The sequence below is a fragment of the Sebastes fasciatus genome, chromosome 7 (genome assembly GCF_043250625.1).
Source record: "Sebastes fasciatus isolate fSebFas1 chromosome 7, fSebFas1.pri, whole genome shotgun sequence".
In the NCBI taxonomy this organism is placed as follows: Eukaryota; Metazoa; Chordata; class Actinopteri; order Perciformes; family Sebastidae; genus Sebastes; species Sebastes fasciatus.
The window spans coordinates 18,544,673-18,564,133 of record NC_133801.1 but is presented as its reverse complement, the minus strand read 5'-3'; the positions used below and the strand labels follow the sequence as shown (position 1 = coordinate 18,564,133).

At 39.2% G+C, this 19,461-nt stretch overlaps 1 protein-coding gene across 6 annotated transcripts in view; it reads left to right on the top strand.

The window, feature by feature from the left end:
- The window catches only part of grik4 (glutamate receptor, ionotropic, kainate 4), a 341,658-nt gene that overhangs the window by 79,062 nt on the left and 243,135 nt on the right, over window positions 1-19,461 (top strand). For all 6 annotated transcript variants that reach the window (XR_012594732.1, XM_074642015.1, XM_074642012.1 and 3 more), the window contains exon 2: window positions 7,814-8,013. The gene's annotated coding sequence lies outside the window, so the exon portion shown is untranslated. The remainder of the gene's footprint in view (window positions 1-7,813; window positions 8,014-19,461) is intronic.

Here is a 19,461-nt window from a genome sequence, read left to right as displayed (position 1 = left end):
GCACATATAAACATTAGACAACAAGATATGCAATGGTAAAATGCATTATTCTCTAAAATTTAGAGTCGATTGAATTTAAAGAAGATCATTTAGAGTCTAAATGATCTTCTTTAAATTCAATCGACGATGTGTCAGTGTCTTTGAAAGTTATTAAAAAGATTAGCAATCCACTTTTCAGTTTTGGCAGTTAGGGGCTTCAGTTTCAGCTCAACTCAGCATTTTTAACTCAACTTTTTCTTTACAGTCTCACCTCAAGATCAGTCTTGTAGCTGTTGTAGAGCTTTTGATCATATTACATGATCTTTATCAGCAGAAAATATACATATGACACACACACACACACCCCGTTACATATATATCCACGACTTTCTCGGTTGCCTATACCAGCCTGTGGACTGATTTCTATGTAAAGGACTCAGGTCGGTTTTGCTTCGTAACGTTAGCTGATGAAGTAATTTGCAAATGGCAAGCTATTTGGTATCATGGAGATTGGACATTACAGATAGTAACGGTGGTATATGATTGTAATGTAATGTCACGTCACTGTTTTGGCCGATGCCCAGGATGATCGCGCGTGCCTACGGAGTGCAAGCAACAGGATCCTTACTGCAGTTCACTTAACAGCCACCGGTGTCATTTATAACAAGAATTTTCTGAAAGTTACATACTGTATGTAACTTTACCTTAAAGCCAGGGTTGATGTCCTTGTTTTGTTTTTGTTTTGTACGACCCAAAGATTATGACTTTACTGTCATATAAGACAGAGAAAAGCAGCATATTCCCACAACTGAGCTGAAACTAGGTAATTTTTGGTTGGTAAAAAGTAGTTTCCATCGACAAATTAATTAACCGACTTATCTTTTCAGCATTAAAACCGATATACCCCGATGTGGCTCTGGGGGTAAGAGGGAAAGCCCAAAAAAAAGAATAATTACAAAGAGAACATGTTCCCCCGTTGTTTTTCCTCTGAGATATCTATTCATAAACACTGGACTAATCAGTAGCGTGAAATGATAGTTTTTTTTCAATTAGTGATCTGATCTGCTTCAAATCAAAAACATGAAGTTGAGTGTGGTGTAGTCAACACTAGACTAGTATATATATATTTTTATTAGCGTTTCAAACTTTCATAATAAATCAGCATTTACTTTAAATACAACATTGGATAGTTCTGGGGCTGACATGGTAGACACATGGTGACAGGGTGGTGATGAGCTGTAGCTTCAAGGCTCAAACTGTGAACATCATAACTCAGAGTTTAGAATCGGTGGTAATGTGTGCCTGTCAAATGCAATATATTTACATCCCCTTACAGGAAGCTTCTACTGGATGTGCAAGTCCTAAAATCTTCACTTGTAGTCGCAGCAATGGCAAATATATTTCCTACTGAAAATGTCTCGAAGTGGTGGGTTGCTATACTGCGCTATAAAGGGCAAATAAATCAAAACCTTTCTAACCCGTCATCTCAGCTGCAGCAGCTCTTAGCAGCTGTCTTGCTCGTTCGCCCCTGTTTGTCCCTTTTCCCAGATTACCTATAGGGATTGATGGCCATGCCAAAGCAAAAACAGAAAATCTATACCACTCTCCTGCCCTTTCCATATTCCATTGATTTCATGGTGAAATATCAATCTGCATATGTCATGTACTTTTGCGGCGTACACAATAGAACAACGCATGTTTAGAAGTAAATCAACATAAATCTGCTTCAGGACAGCATTTTATCAAGTTGCTTTAGGAAACCTTTTTTTTTTTTTACTTGCGCTCTCTTTTACAGAGGCAATTGAAGAGGAGAGTCAAATGAAAAATCCATCCAATCCAAGGGCTGATGGATTTTATTCATGTAGTAAAAGCTAAATTTATGAGTGCACTTTTAAATTGCATGCCCATGTGTACAAGCACAAACACACATACAGTGCAAGCACACATTATACACACACAAGCTCATTAACTTAGTCCCTGGCAGCTATGAAAACCAGCACACGTGAGAATAAGTTCTCACTTCGCGATTTGAACTGATAATTAGGAGATATTTTCAGTGGAGGCATATGACTAATGTACTGTATATGGCATTTTGTTTCCTCATCAGTTTCCTGGATAGATGGAAAGCAGCCTGAGGTGGTATCAGTATCCTGGAGGACATTGTGTCAGATCAGCTTTAGCGCTTGTCTTGCAGTTATACAACAACGCATACTGGCCACATTTGGGTTCTGCTTTTTCTTCCAGCAAGACATTTCAAACTGAGAGCAAAGCTCTGAGAGGATGCACATCTCTGCGAAGGCAGCACAGTCCTCCAATGAGTTATATTTAGGGCTGCCAATCGATTCAAATATTTAATCGTGATTAATTGCGTGATTGTCCATGATTAATCGGTGTGCTGGCTTGACTATGACTTGCCTAAAACTGCATGTGATTATCATAACGGGGAGACCCGTGGAACGCATTTTCAGGTCAAGGGACCCCTTTGAAAATGGCCATGACAGTTTTTCCTTGCCTAAATTTAGCGCAAATTTGGAGCGTTATTTAACCTCCTTTGTAACGAGCTAGTATGACGGTTGATACCAATGGATTCATTAGGTTTTTGTAGTTTGATATGATGCAAGTATCTTCACTCTAGCTTTAAAACTGAGCCCGCTACAACCTCTGGAAGATCAATTGCGTTAATACGTTAAAGAAATTAGTGGCGTGAAAACGAATTTGCGTTAACACGTTACTATCGCGTTAACTTTGACAGCCCTAGTTATATAACATTTTTTCTTTCTAAAATTGTAATATACATGAGGATCCGGTGCTACATCGAACTACTAGATAATCATGGGATACGTGTTCCAGATCCTTTAAAAATGGATCCTGGTCCATTGCCTAACTTCTCACCAAATCACACTGAACTCGCCTAAATCATTTTGAACCCGCTAACACACAAGCAAACAAAGAACTACAACCAAAGGCTTTACTTAGCAGATTAAATAGCTCAATAATGAGTGAATTCAAATGTATTGAAGACGTTTTCCCTTCACTTCAATACATGCAGTGGTTTTTGGAATCAGCTAGTGGTCATTAGTTTAACTGCATCTTTTAGATACACTCATATACAGATTTTGTTTTACTGTAGCTGCCCAGAATCTCCTCATCTTTGCATCCCAGTGCTATTTTGATGTTTTGAAACTGGACTATGAACTGAGTCAAGTTCAAAATATCAGCAATGACATTTTCAGATCGATGTTACAATAATAATAATTAAAAAATGTACATCACATGCATATTTTTCAGTGCCTTAGCAAAGATAAAAAGGACTATTTTAAGCAAATAGAGTCTTTGTATTAAAAACACAATACCATGCACTCAATTACTGTGTTTAAATGATGGGCCTGTTTTTATCTATGTTATAAATAAGCTCTGTGGAGGAAAGCATCCACAATCTGCCAGTCACACAACTCAAGTGCCATCCATAAACAGCAGCAATATGGGTGACATTAATTATGTTTCATGTTCCCGTCTCAGATTAGCTTTGCAGCTTTACAACTAGCTCTGCAACAGCAGAAGTATTGTGACAGAGACTTGTCAAAGTAAGAAAAGCGCAGGTGTTACTAACAACATTTACAATGACCCTGAAAACGAAGCAGCTAAATGGAATTCTGCCAGCATTGATTTAAAGCTGTGCTTTTCCAACTGACATGTAACAATATTGAACTAGTTTGATTGTTTGACTTAGCTATGTTTTGCATGAAGAGTTTGCAATTTGTAAAGGAAACAGTGACATTTTTCAGCCTAAATTGATCACCCACGCGTCACAACGTTGTTGAAGTTTGCCAGTAAGTTGTTTGTACAACTTGCTAAGTTAACATAATTTGTCATAAGATTTGTGTTTACGGTGCTTTGTGAATGGTACACTTGGCTTCTGAAACATACATAAAGCTCTGTCTGCCCTTTGTTTTTACCATTACTACAAACCAAATTCCTGTTGAGAATGTGAGTTTGCAGAAAAATTGAAGCCTCAGGCTAATCATCTCAGTGCAGATGGTCCAAAAATAGATGAGAATCATTTCATATGGTCTGTTAATGTAGCTTTTGCAGCTCGGTGGTTGTGTATATTTTAAAATATGCCTTGCAGCTAGTCAAGACTTTTTACTATATAAGCAAGCATACCAATAGCAGATATTTTTCAACCTAAACATAATTGCTTATTTCTCTTTCCATACATAATTATATGCACATGTGGTGAAGCTATATGCAAACATGTTCAACACAGAGGATTTAGTAAGTGGATTTAAAGCTGAAGTAGGCGAGATCGGAGCAAATATGATTAAAAAGAGTTATTTTTATAAAACGGTTGTTATATTCTGACAGTAGTACATGAAACAGGTAACCTGAAAAAAATCATGTGCCTCTGTGTCCTCCGGTGCTCCTAACGGCATCTGCAAGATTTCACATACCGGAGGAAAACAACCAGTAAGAGCTGATCTGAGGTCTGCTGTCCAGCTGCCGTCAATGAGAGCCGGCTGTCAATCACTCGCGAACTCCGACCAAACGGTCAAACTAGGCCGAGGTGATCAAATATTAATCAATATTATGTTACCTTAATGCCTATTTCTCTTCTCAAATGTTTTCAGAATCATCTTGTAGTGCACTGTTTAGCTGTAAAATGAGAAAGTTTGTGACGCTGCCGCCATTGTGAAATCTGGTGAAGGAACGCCAAGTGCCGGTCACATGACCGGAGCACAGCAGCTCTCTCAATAAAATGACCTGTGATTGGTCAAAGTCTCTGGTCAAAAGCCTGAAAACAGAGCCATGAGGAGGTGCAGAAGTCTAGTTATCTCTCAGAACACTTGGATTACAATATGCTGAAAGGTTATTATGGAATTTTTGCCCAATGATGCCAAAAATATACTGCCTACTGCCACTTTGATAGCCAATGGGAATTTGCAAACCATCTTAAATACAGTGAATTCAAACAAATCAAATGTATACAGTACTCAGAATATGATTGACTTTATTGCATTTCTACATCCTAAAGTTCCAATCAGAGTCTACATGATGGGAAATATCTCCACATGATGACATTTAAGAGCAACAGCACAATGTATTTGATGTGTTGAGGCTCTACTTCAGGCTTACCATGCAATGTCACTGCTTAGAAGGTGTAGAAGTAACAGTGTTTTTTTTAATGGTAAGGGCAGGCAGTACATTAGGGATTTTAGTCCTTTGGGCAGTGTTTGACAAGAAGTAGAGTCTGTACCTTTGGCTTGTAAACAGCAGCCTGAAGCTGTAAGGCAGAGAGAAGAATGGGAAAAAAGGGGGAGGAAGGAGGAGGATGGAGGAGAAATGAGTTAGAGAGGAGAGCAGGCTTCAGCAACAATATCCTTTCTGGTGAAACTTTACATATGTCAGCACTTCAAGAGTTTCCCCATTATTATTTATCCCACGTCCCCTCCAAAAGCTTCAAATATTCATTTGATCTAACCTTTTATTCTGTGCCTACTGTAAGTCGTCTGTAAGCTGGATATATACATTCTTTAAAGCTCATTGCAAGTAATTACAGACAAGTGGATTTCCCGACTGAATAAAACAGTGCTTTGAATGCAACAATTGATTCATCTCTGTAAATGTACTTGAGCCATTGGAGGACTCTCAAGACAAATTCAAGTTGGTAAAGTAGCAGTGCTAGCAGTATCTCTGTTTTCCTGTTACCAGTATAAAGTAGCACTATTAATCTGTTCTACAGTCTGTCAACAGAGGAGTCAGCCAAATATAATGGCATCACTACTGCATAGACAAACTGCCAGAACGAAACCATTGTTTATCGACAATATAATAGCATGTGGTTTACCTAGATGGCCAAATAAGAGACCCCAAATAGCAATGAAACTGCAATTTTTCTGCTGCAATGATGTTTTGCTTAAGAATCATTCAATTGTTTTGCATTCCTAAAGTACTTAATGCAATCGGTTTCTTAAAGGGTTTAAAGCCACTATGTGATTTATGTGATTATAACATCTTTCAAATGATTCTGATCGCACATGTTGTTAGTAAAGAAACCAGAAAATATTCACATTTAAGACACTTAAAATTACTCACACCAATTAATTGATTATCAAAATAGTTAGCAAATAATTTAAAAGACAACTAATCGTTGCAGCTCTAGAGTAAAGTACTGAAAAAAGGTACCATTGGGTACCGGTATCGGTTCAAATGTGAACGGTACCTAACCCTATTACACTGCACTGCTAAACCAGAGAATTACATCAAATATTAACAATTAGTCATCAGTTTCACGTCTTCACCTTTACTTGCCCACACATGCTTTATAATACTTCCTCTCCCCTATTTTTCTTCCTTTCTCGCATCCTTTTTGGGGGAGTCTTTTAAATTATGTTTTAACACCAGTATCATTTAATTTCCTTCCCCGATAGAAATGCCAGTTCACCAAAATTGGGCAGCCTACAACCTACGTATAACCTTTGTCGAGAGGAGAGTCAGCTGAAGTGCGTTTACTGACCGCAGACGCTGGTTTGATCGACGTCACAATGTCGGTCCGAATGGGATAGGAAGGTGGAGGTTTGCTTGAAAAGAGCTTGCGTTTACGACGTGTTGTCTGACCACGTTGGAAGGTGAAAGTGTTGACAGCTGTTCCGAAGGCGGGGTGAAGGGCAAACCTCCGTGGAGAGGTGCAAGACGTGATTATTGTTTAAATGTGGGGAAAACGACGCAGACTTTCCTGCCAGTCTTTTCTGTGAGACATTCTTACTGTTGTTCACACGAGAAGAGTCAGAAATAGAGCGTGCATGTTGGATTGCCCCCTTCAGAAAGTGATCCCCATGTGGGATCAGTGAAACAAGGGGTGTGGTGGCATGCCGTGCTGTCGACCAAATCATCGTTTTTGATACTGGATGATGCTAAAGCCAGAAAGTTTCAAACTGTACACATACAGTAGCAGCTTTAATATTCATAAAAGTCAAACTTTTGATAAATCTTTGGCCATCAAGTTGAGAATCAGTCATTTAGATGGCGTGACAGTAGTTAGGAGAACCTGTTTATGACTGAAGGTCACTGATGCATGTGTTATGTGTGTGTATGTGCATGCTTCTGTGTAGTTTGTATGTGCTAACAGTTGGTGGCATGGCAGGTTGTGCATCTGCTGTGACGATTTAACCGTGGTGTTAAGTGTTTAGGTTGATCTCTGGGGAGAAGTTTAATTCTCCTCTGAGCCATTAAAATGCAATGACATGAGATTAATGCACATCTTGTAAGTGACATTTACTGTCTCATTCACCGTGGGAATTGTCTCACAATATTGTGAGCTAGACCTTGTTTTGAATGCTAATGATACGTTTCAGAGCCCGTTCAAAGTAGTGACAGTATGAAAAATGTTGAATGCGCTATGTAAAGAGGAAGGGTATTTGGCTGAGTAAGGGACAAACAGTAAAACAAAACCATCAGCAAAACGGGACCGTGAACTTCGAAACTGCGGTTTACAGTGCAGATTCCAAACTCAATAGCTGTCCTCAGCAATAGGACTGCAGAAGCTGATTCCTGACCAGAGATATGATTTATATATTGCAATATTGTTCTGAAGTTGCTTTTTGAAAATGCATAGTTTATTCTGAGCAGGACAAAATATGCCTTTACGAGTCTTTAGATTTTCATACGCTCCCATAAGGGGATCTACAACAATAGAATATCTTTGTCTCAGTGTTACTAAAAGCCTGTACAGTGTGAAATTGATCGTGCTCCTTGATAATATGTCTATGCCTCATAAAATCCTATTCATCCTCTCGTGTTTTCTGACTCATAAGTGTTATCTCTTTTTCTCTTACAGTGTGTGTACGCAGCAGCACAGCTTTCGGAGCCCAAACTGTGTGTGTGTGTGTATATATACACACTTGTGCGAGAGCCGGGGGCACATACTGTGTGTGTATGTGAGATGAGGAGAAGCTAAGTGGCTACCACAACCACCCAGATCAGACAGCCTCCTGTGCTGCAAGATGGATTAGAGCCCCACACCTCAGGAGATCAAAGGTAGGAGAAGATGTTTGGTAATCAGCCGCCACTCACCTGCCCTATTCAATGACCGCATGGAGAGAGTGGAGGAGAGAGAGGCCGTAATGAATCACAATGAGTTTAGGCTAAGGTTTCTCGGCCTGTCATGTCCATAAACCTAAAGGGAATATTGCAGAGATTTATCTGACTTTTTATGTGTTATATTGGAAATTATGAGCGCATGAAAGTGATAGAAGTAAGGCTGTCAATCGATTGACAAATTTAACCGCTATTAATCCCATTATTTTCCATAGTCAATCGCAATTACACACATTTTTTATCTGTTCAAAATGAACCTTAAAGGAAGATTTGTCAAGTATTTAATACTCTTATCAACATGGGAGTGGGCAAATATGCTTGCTTTATGCAAATGTATGTATATATATATATATATATATATATATGTGTGATATTGGAAATCAATTCACAACACAAAACAATGACACATTGTCCAGTAACCCTCACAGGTACTGCATTTAGCATAACAAATATGCTCAAAACAAGCTTAAATCAAAATTACTTAAACGCGTTATCGCGTTAACTTTGACAGCCCTATAAGAAGTATAAAAAACTGCTATAGGTGATATACTCTGCATTACTAAGTGTATTTTTGCACATCAGTAGCCAAATTTAGAAAACCTAATATCATGCCAAATCAATTTTTAGCACAGCTAGACTGTCTTTTAAACTATTCTACCCCTGGATCCAGCATTACAAACACATTTAATTGGCTTTTGTTAAAAGTGTTAGATTTCTATTTTAGCGAAGATCCAAAAGTTTCCCAACGATACCAAATATGCCATGCTGAAATAAAAAAAAAACAATATGTATAAATAATGCACAGGTATCTATATTTGATATGATGCAGCATCAGATTTGAATAGATCACTCAAATAAAGGTCCCACACAGTTCAGTAGCATCACTGAAACGAAGCAGTGGTACAAGCAGACAGAGGGTCTATTTTTGACAGTGTTGAAAAAGTGTGTTATAATATTGACGAAACCGAAGAGGAACATCTGGGTTCAAGAGGTTAATTATCAGCAATCTAATCATCAGGATGGACCTATGAATAGCTGCTCACGTCTCCAATTTTGTCAGCGATTCCAAAAAGGTCTGGTGTTGATGAAAGAAACAACCGAGCCAAGGAAAAGGCACACTTTTGCTCTTACCATTGTGATTAGTATTCTGCATTGCTCGCTCCATCTATAATATAAATAAAAGCATTGGTGAATGCGACAAACCCAGGGCAAGTTCTCTGGGAGTTGCTGAAAGTAATTCTGGAAAATGCAGGAAAACGCTAACTGAATTAGAAGCAGATGAGGCAGGGTAAAGAAAAATAAGGAGAAGGTGATTTTGACACCACAAAATAACCCCCCGGACACACTGCACATCACAGGCTGATGACTTAACTGTAACATCATAAAAGCTTTCAGGGTCAAGCCTCCCTTTAAACTGCTTGAGAAGTACTTCCAGCTTCAGAAGTGATTGCTGTAACTATAATTAAATGGCCAAAAATTTATTTTATTCAAGGCCAAATTGGGTCCAGGCCAAATTGCTCACAGCAACCTAACAGTGACACACTCTCCCTTCTATTCTGTGAGCGCCACAATGCGTTAAAAAAAAGAAAAAGCAGACTTTTTTTTCCACCATCACAAAATGTTTTTACAGCTCTTACTTGTGACAACGAAAGCTCCTTATTGGACTATAATTTAGCACTGTTTGCGTGAAAGGGGATTACTTTATTGAGATTTCTTCAGCCGAGAGGTTTTTGTCCGTCCATGTAGAATGGATCCATAAAAAAAAAAAGTGCATCTTCTGTATTATATATTTTTTTTACTGGTTTCCCCTCCTGAGTGATCTCAACAAGCCTGGTGGATGAACTTGTACCTTCTGTTACCTGCTCTCATTTTCTCTCAACAGTTTAAAGGTAACTGATTTTTAGGAGAATTTTCCCATGATAAGTATGTTTTAAAGATATCATGGATTTTCTTTTGTTTTGTTTTGTGACAGTCGTTGTGAGTGTCAATCATTCCACATTTTGCATAGCTCCTGTGCTCCTGTGCAAAATGCTCCTCTCTGGCTCATCTGTAGCACTATAGTTTAAAGGGAGAGCTTACATAATACTAAAGGTTCTTCTCAACAATGGGGACAGACTTATTTGTAGTCATAAATATAACTTTTTTTCGTCAAGCAAATGCTTAAATTCTGAGCAAACTGGAAATACTACAACTAATTTTTATCATTATATACCATAACAAATTAAACATAACCATGTTACTGCATGGATTGTTTAGAACTGATGATACAGTACTTCAAAGTTTTAGTATAAAGATGACATTTATATACATGTATATATTCACCGATCAGCCATAACATTAGGACAGCATGGGCACCCTGACTGGTCTGCGGCTACAAAGTCCCATACGCAACAAACTGCGATGTACTGTGTGTTCTGACACCTTTCTATTGGAACCAGCATTAACTTTTTCAGCAGTTTGAGCTACAGTAGCTCTTCTATTGGATCGGACAACACGGGCCAGCATTCGCTCCCCACGTGGATCAATGAGCCTCGGGTCTGACCCTGTCGCCGGTTCACCGGTTTTCCTTCCTTGGACCTCTTTTGGTGGTTTTGGAGGTCCTGACTACTGCAGACCGGGAACATCCCACAAGAGCTGCAGTTTTGGGGATGCTCTGACCCAGTCGTCTAGCCATCACAATCTGGCCCTTGTCAAAGTCACATCCTTACGCTTGCCCATTTTTTCTGCTTCCAACACAAAGTTCAAAGTTCAAAATGTTCACTTGCTGTCTAATATATCCCACCCACTGCCAGGTGCCATGGTAACGAGATAGTCAATGTTCAAAAGTCAACTTAACCTGTCAGTGGTCTTAATGTTAAGGCTGATCGGTATATGCTGTATATCAGTAGAGCTTGTGTGTCTGCATATCAAGATAACCTACATGCAGTTTTAAAATTCTGAGGTATTTCATGTTTTAATCGATAGTGTGAGTTTGCAGCAGCTTTTGAGCAAAACCTCAGCACCTGGCTTCTCTCAGGCTAATCTCCTAGTTCAAACAATCAATAGAGATTTTAAAACGGCTATTGCAGTTTTTTTTTCCTCAGGATGTGATGACTGTGTGTGTATATGTGTGTTGTAGGCTTGTGGTTGTGTGTAGTTCAAACAATCTGACCCAGACTACAGTCAGCAAGAAAACAAAGTACAGATGACAATGTTCTGTTAACATGAATTCAGCCTTGATGCTGACAGCAGAAAATAGGGCAGAAAATGTCAGCATTTGATGGTTGTCTTTACTTTCTCTTTGAACTCCCTTACGTGTATTTGTTCGGTTTCTGACAAAACCAGCTCACTGAAGCTGCAGAAATGGTTTGTTTTTAGATGACGGTGCCTGACTGGACCCTATTGCAAATAACTGTGTCAGAGTTTTTTTGGTAGTGATGTTTATCAGAGGTCGACCGATAGTGGACTTTTAAAGGTGATGGACGACGCGTCTCCACTTCCTCCCACTGTACAAAAGTGAAGCCTAAACATCCCGGATATGGGAGCTGCTATCTTGAGATTTTGACTTCATTTGGAGCCAGAGTCTGCGCAGTAGCGATCGGGCGGTGGAGCCGCGGTATCAGGGTCACCCGCCTGAACCAATCGTGAACTGATCACGGCTGCAGCTTGTCAGCGAGAGAGACTCACAGCAGCCAATAATGACATCTCGCCCCCTTTTTATAGCATCAAATAACTAATTAAAACCAAACTATCAGAAAAATTAACACTGAACATAGATCTTTGGGAAAAATATATTTGACGTGTACTTACATTTTTTAGTTTAGCCCATATCCCATCCGCTAACATGGAGCTGTCATGTCGTCTATCTTCATAAACAGTCTATGGTCCCGTTACATAGACTGTATATAAAAATGGGGCGGCAGTGGCTCAGAGGTAGAGCAGGTCGTCCATCGTCCTGATAGGCAGGTTGGCACCTTGCATGACAGCCTCTGCCATCAGTGTATGAATGTGTGTGTGAAAGGGTGAATGTTGACATGTAGTGTAAAGCACTTTGAGTGGTTAGAAGACTAGAAAAGCGCTATATAAATGCAAGTCCATTTTCCATTTACATTGTTAAATGCTTCTCTTACAAACCATTAATGTTCGTGCATATTCCCGGAGTAAGGAGGATGCTAAAATGTGCGATTTAATTTCATGAATGGATAGTTACATGGTGGGATTATTTGGAAGAGAGAACGCCAAATTGGTAAATTAAAGTAACAGGTGAATGATTTATTTTCCTCCCGGTCTGCCTGTGTTGTATCATGGACGAAGAGCTGATAGTGTTGCGTTATTCGAGAGATAACTTTTGTGGGGAGAATTAAACTGTAAAAAGGTCAGATATGACGTGAATACCACGTGTCTGCTTGCTTTAAAATCAGCTCTTCCCCAGGACCCCAAAGTTTTAACCCCCCTTTTTTTCTTACCCTATCGCCAGAATAATGAATTGCTTTCTGAAAAAAATATCTCTGAGGTAGTCTACATTGATATAACAATGTAAAGTCTGTCATGGAATTATTGCTTGAGCGCACCGATCGCAAACGCTTGTCCCCCTCTCCCTCCCTCAAAGTACGAGTGCCATTTCATCGGGTCTTAAACGGTTGTTTAGATTATCATCAGGGGTTAATCACATGCACACAGATATTTTCAGCAAAAGTGGCCCTCATTATTTGTATGGAGCCTCCATGCAAAACGGTGATGTACGTCCCTGCGTGACCGGTGGATGCTGCACAGCCATCTGCCACTATCTGAGCCATCTTCCGCTAATAACAATAGACGTCCTAATGGCGCCGTCTACTATTTGCTCAGAGGACAGGATAGGTTATTGTCTGGAAGTTTCCCTTCAGCATCAACAATCAACTCAGCATGTTTTTATAGAATCAAACGGGGTGTTAGAAGCACATATCCTAGTTTCTACGAGTTCAGATTTCCACTGTGACTTCTTCTCTTTTCCACGTCGGTGCAAAACTCTTCTTTAAATCCACATCAAATCGATTTTGAAAGCTAACAGATTGCACGTGGCAGTGCTTTAGTTAGATATGTTGAGTGTGTTTAAAGAATGATGGAAAACATGTCGCCACCAGAAACTTTTCAATTACTGTGCGCACGCTCCCCAGAAAGTAATGCCACTTATTTAGCCTATGTCATATTACAAACTCTTGTGCCAGAGACTGAAAAAAACCAATTCATATTCATATGCAGGATAACACGCTTTTCATATTTTTTGAAGCCACCACATCCCCCCACAGGCAGCTCCAGTATGCTGTGAATACCAATGCCAGAACACACAGGATGCTGTAAAGACATTGAATTTCTCCGAGGCACCGGCGCCCTGTGAAATCTGCTACTGACAGAATTTGACTTTTGGCTCAAGGAAAGTGGTTTGAGGAGATGGTTTCAATTTCAATGCCCACATGTGCAATCTTGCATGAGATGCAAGTATTGAATATCACTTTGGAACAGATGGTGTATTGTAGCCCCTCAGTGTGTGTCAGCCGCAGCATCCAATATTGCCACTGGGTAAATCCTTCTGCTCAGCCTTACTGGAAATGTTGAACTGGTGCTGGTGTGTCATGCTCATAAAATAATCTTTGCAGCGCTTTGTTTACTGCATCATTGATGCTCTCGCCGCTGCCCGTAGCTAATTCCTGCTTTACCTGCTTAACAGAAACACAGCGCATGTCTGAAGAACTCGGTGCCCTCTTTCCAGAATAACTTTTAGGTGCTTTGTGTGTGTGTGTGTAGTTTGAGATATGTGCATATGCATGTGTTTATTGGGCTGTTTGTGTTTGTGTGTTGACTGGATTCATGAGTCTGCCTTAGTGTGCTCCCGTCTGTGTTGCTGCTGGGCCACCTGCCTTTTTCCTGCCTCCTTTCCTGGCCGCTCCTGAGAAGTAGAGATAAGGCCCACTGATGTTTGTCTGCTCCCTGGCAGATTACTGAGGCAGACAGGTACAAGGACTCTGGCAGAATGCTGCTGTAAACCGGAGGCCAGAGAAGAACTTGTTTTGGGATGCCTAAGCTGACCACAGCACCAATCCAGCTTGAACGCCATCTGGCCTCTTTTAATGTGCTGTTGCTGCTCAGCTAATTACTGTTCAAAGAGAAAACACATGTGAGTCAATGGGGGAGATATCTGGGAAATTTCTTTGAACTAGGAACTTTAAATGAGAGCAAATAATCAAACATAATGTTGCTGATTTTCCTTTGATCAATAATGATTGAAATCTAATCAGTAAATCATAATTGCATTAATGACGAATGTAATTTAAGTCTGGAGAGAGTGGAAACACAATACATAGACAAACAAAACTCCATTTTAACATGTTATTTTGTCAATTATTACATTTCTTTAGAATTGTATTTTCAGCAGATACAGATGTTCAATACATATGAACTCGTTTTAAGAATCAAGTGTTGATTTTTCTCGATTTAATTAATTCTGTCTTGTTTCCAAGAGACATTTCAGAATAACCAGTTGAATTTTTCAAGTAAATACATTCTTTCAGGTTAATATAATAAACCTATATAATAATAGACAAAAGGAATAAATAAGCAGAAAACTTACAGATCAATCAAATAAAAACAAATAAATACATGAACTAGAATGGCACTCGGAGAGCGCAGACCTACGCCCCCCTCTCCGTTAAGCTTGCGCCATCATCCTTGTGTATTTTTCTTTATGTTGAGATCAGCTGTACGTATCAAACTGGACACAAACAACATAAAACTCACCTAAACTGTCGTCGTTACTCTTTCCAACAATCACAAAGTGTGCTTTGGTCAAACTCAACTGTAGATTTACCAAGTTTAATGTGAAAAAACGCCAATTCTACAGCTGTAAGACAATACAGCTGATGATTCACCATCATCATCAACTTCTTGAAATTTAATTCCCAAATTCTACTAGACAGGTTGATCATCTGACCTCACTTTTTACAAAACATCGCCAGCACTCCATCGGATACCATGGTGTATGGATATGGAACGCCAAATTACACGTTATCAAAGGGTTGGTATCGTAAAAAAATTGTAAATTGAAAAGAATAACAATAAAAATATTTGAAAACAATACAGGGAAAAAGAAGAATATATACATATATATGTATATATATATATATGTATATTATTTTTCCCTGTATTGTTTTCAAATATTTTTATTGTTATTCTTTTCAATTTACAATTTTTACAAAATATTTGAAAACAATACAGGGAAAAAGAAGAATATATATATATATACATGTATATATATATATATACATGTATATATATATATATATACATGTATATATATATGTATATATATATATACATGTATATATATATATATACATGTATATATATATATTATTTTTCCCTGTATTGTTTTCAAATATTTTTATTGTTATTCTTTTCAATTTACAATTTTTTTACGATACCAACCCTTTGATAACGTGTAATTTGGCGTTCCATATCCATACACCATGGTATCCGATGGAGTGCTGGCGATGTTTTGTAAAAAGTGAGGTCAGATGATCAACCTGTCTAGTAGAATTTGGGAATTAAATTTCAAGAAGTTGATGATGATGGTGAAGAAAAAGTCTCAAGAGGTGCAGCGGGTCAACCACTAATCGGAAGAGTGGCAGTTTGAGCCCCGGCTCCTCCGGTCCACATATGGAAGTGTCTTTGGGTAGAGATACTGAACCCCAAATTGCCCCCGAAGGCTGTGCCATCAGTGTGTGAATGAGTATTTAGATTAGATCCTGATGGGCAAGTTGCATGGCAGCCTCTGCCATCAGTGTGTGTGTGTGTGAATGGATGAATGTTGACATGTAGTGTAAAGCGCTTTGAGTGGTTGGAAGACTAGATAGGCACTATATAAATGCAAGTCCATTTACCATTTATATGAACACACATATCTGATGAATATTTATGTCATATACTGAAAGAATACTCAGTTTCCTGAACAGTGGAACTGAGGCCACAATAGAGTTTGAAAAAGTTGCCAACCATACAGATCGTTTTTGCAGCAAATCAAGTTTATGAAGACTGGAGGGGTATGTATTTGCCCAAACAATATTACCATAAATCAAATAGGAATAAATCATGGAATAATATAAAGTTCATAAACAAAAGACATTTATAAAGCGTTGTATTTAGCTGATGATCCCCTGTGACTTCACAGTTCTGTTACAAATAAATGTTTTTCCCACAATGTATTTTCTCATCTACTAAAGTGCCTAAGAAATGAGAGTGAGAAACTTGGGAAATTGCTTTTCCATCTACTGACACTTATCATAAACCCGAACATACCTCCTTCCCGCAAATATTATGAAATTAAACTTTTTCATATTTAATGAGAGCTTATTGAGTTGATCTTGCAACTCTCACCATTTCCTCATTTTAATTATTTATTAGTGTGATTTCTTTCCGTAGATATAATTGCTAAAATGGTGTGTTTTATTATTACTCTGAAATCAGTATAAATATTGGTTACAGTTGTCATGTGTCAGTGTTGTGAAAGACACCGTATAAGCTATAATTTTGTTGCCAAAAACCCGACTGGATGCTCATTATTCTTGGAAAGTTGCTAATGGAATGCTGATGGGCTTTCTCATTATGATGTCTTTCATTGACGGCTATGAGAAGGCATTTAAAAATATAAAAAAGGAGGTATTTAATTCAGATGTGGGTGGATGATCAATTAGCAAAAGTTTCCATAAGTGAGGACTTGAGGACAAATCTGCAAAAACCAAGTGATCTGTATGTGATTGTGTGTGTGTGTGAGCATGCATGTGTGTGTGTGCTTTTTGTATGTTTACCCTCAGCGCAGCAGGCTGTGAACATTTGGTGTGTGATTAAAGCACATGGTCAGCATGGAGCTGCCTAATTAGGCCTTTTCTGCTTTTGTGAAGAACATTTCACAGGCTTTATCCACAGAGCTCAAGGCAGGGAAGAAGACAAAGCAGCTAAAATGGTGTTACTGGGGAGGTTTGGTCTGGGTGCTGGAGAGATCAGGGATATCATCTGCATCATATCTTTGTGCCTATAGAGTAGTTTTTCCTGCCTGAGGTGTTCAGAAAAGAGAGGTTGAGAGAGTTTTAAAAAGTGTAGAAAGGTCGATGTGCACAGCAAAGGGGTCATAAAGAGGGGAAACAATGTAGAAGATGAATTATGTAAAAGGGAAAATAAAGGGAAGGGGGTCAGAGTGTAAAAAAGGGATTATAGAAGGATCACAGGGTTTTGAGCACTTCTGTTTCCTTCATAAGTATTATATTATATGTATATATTACAGACAAGGATGCTTAGTCCCTTTTTATCAGACATTATGAGCTTATGTCATAAGCGTGAGCGTCCAACTCCAGTTCCCTGTTTGTGTTATTTAAAACTCTAGTGTTGGTAGATCACCGCCTCGCTGTCTGCACCTCTCTCTCTCTCTCTCATCTCACTCAGACACATTTTCCCTCTTTGTGTTCATCATTTTTTTTTTTTCTGTTTGATTGACTCCTGTTTGATCAGAGCTGTTTAAATAGTTGTCTCAATATTTATGTGGCCAATTGTGAAGATGTCGTGCGATTGTGGCCCAATTGGCGGAATATAAATTGTTCATTGCGCCCCGCACCATGTGGTAGACAGGTCCTTCCATATGCCTGACAGCCCTACTGGAAAATGAAATTAGAGGAAAAGGGGAGACGTACGAGCAGGAGCAGAGGACAAGGGATAATACATGATTCACACGCAGTAAGCCTTAGCTGTGTAGCACATCGAATATACATGGGGGAGAAAGCATAGAGGGGATCTGAGGGTTTAGAAAGAGTTAAGAAGTAGACTTTTACAAGGTGAAGTACAGCTTATGAAGGGAGCTCAGAATGAATTAGACAGTGTAACTGCTATTGAGAGCCACTGACTGACAGATTAGCAGAACGACAAATGATTTATTTAAGAAAACCCTCTGAAGTAGCAGCACAGCCCTCTGTATTTGCATTTTAAAAGTTGTAGAACATACTGTACATAAGAAGCAACCACTTAACTCAGACAGAAACATATTGTCGAAATATACTCTGGGTTAGGGATGTTAATAATTATCTGTTTAATTGTTAACAAACATTAAGTTTTTTTACCGATTAATGCTAGCGGTTAAACGGTTAACAGTAATATTGAAGCTGAGCAAAACTCAGAGGAGCGCCTTGTCACTTAAAGGAGAATAGCTGGTCCACTTTAACAGCCCACCTTAAGTGAGTCTGAGCCGGTGTTGCAAGATACAGGAACTTGGGTCTGAGAAGTCGTAGCATTTATTCACTGACAAATAAACTGTACACACACAGCGCTGCTACGTTCACAGCTATAACGCCACCGACAACCCCACACTCACGGTGTGTCGGACACTCGCTAACGTTACGCCGGGCTGACACACTGCTGACCACCTCGCAGCTAAACTAAATGATACGGTGGAGACTTTAACTGGGAAAGTGGCTGCATGTGTCCACAACAATATACGCAGCATCGTGGCTTCTAACTCTCCCAGTCTGGTGACCTGGGGACTCAGTTGTCTATTTTGTGCATACACTGCAGCTGGTGATAAATGATGGATTTAACCTGTTAACCGTTGCAGCTGGGCGGCTTGTTAGGCACTAAAAACACAGCACCGCTGCTTGCAACGCACTAATGTTGTCAGTTAACGGTTAATGAGGGTCTGTTATCAGTTAGAAATAAAATTCAAAATAAGCATCCCCACTCTTGGTAAAAAAATACCTGGTTTACCGTGTGATAAATTGACTGTAATTAGTAGTGAGCCATCTTAAATTGAATCGAATAACATATGGGTGAAGGCTGGGGATGGCTTGTGGCGCTTTTCAGCTTTCAATCAGTGGCAGCATCTGGCGAGTGAATCGCAGTCAGAAGTAACAATAGCAGTTAGATGTATAGAGCCGGGAGTGTTTCAATAGACAGCCGAGATATACAATATTTCAGTGTATATTCAGAAAAATAAGGATTAGAAACATGTTTTTCATTTTGTGCCAAAATATGTGAGTTGGGTTTAGTTTTTAGTTTGGAGTTTCGTTGAATTATTTCTATGTTACAGCAGGAGAGTGGGCGGAAAAAAACACCAAACGCAGCAGGTGACTCTTGTTAGACCCCATGATGCTTTGCATGGCTTTCATTCACACATACATATTTTTTTTGCTAAAAAGGACCAAGCAGCATTTTCTTCCAACACTTCACCTTTGGCTGTTACACTGTATATCCTGTTGTGCAGCCTGTGAACATGGAGCAATGATTTTTGTCAGCATTATTAACTGCTGTGGGGCTTTATCGGGGCACAGCGGTGCATAATTGGAAAATCCAAATCCGTGAAACATAAACATAAGGTCTTTTCCGCCACTTGCGCCA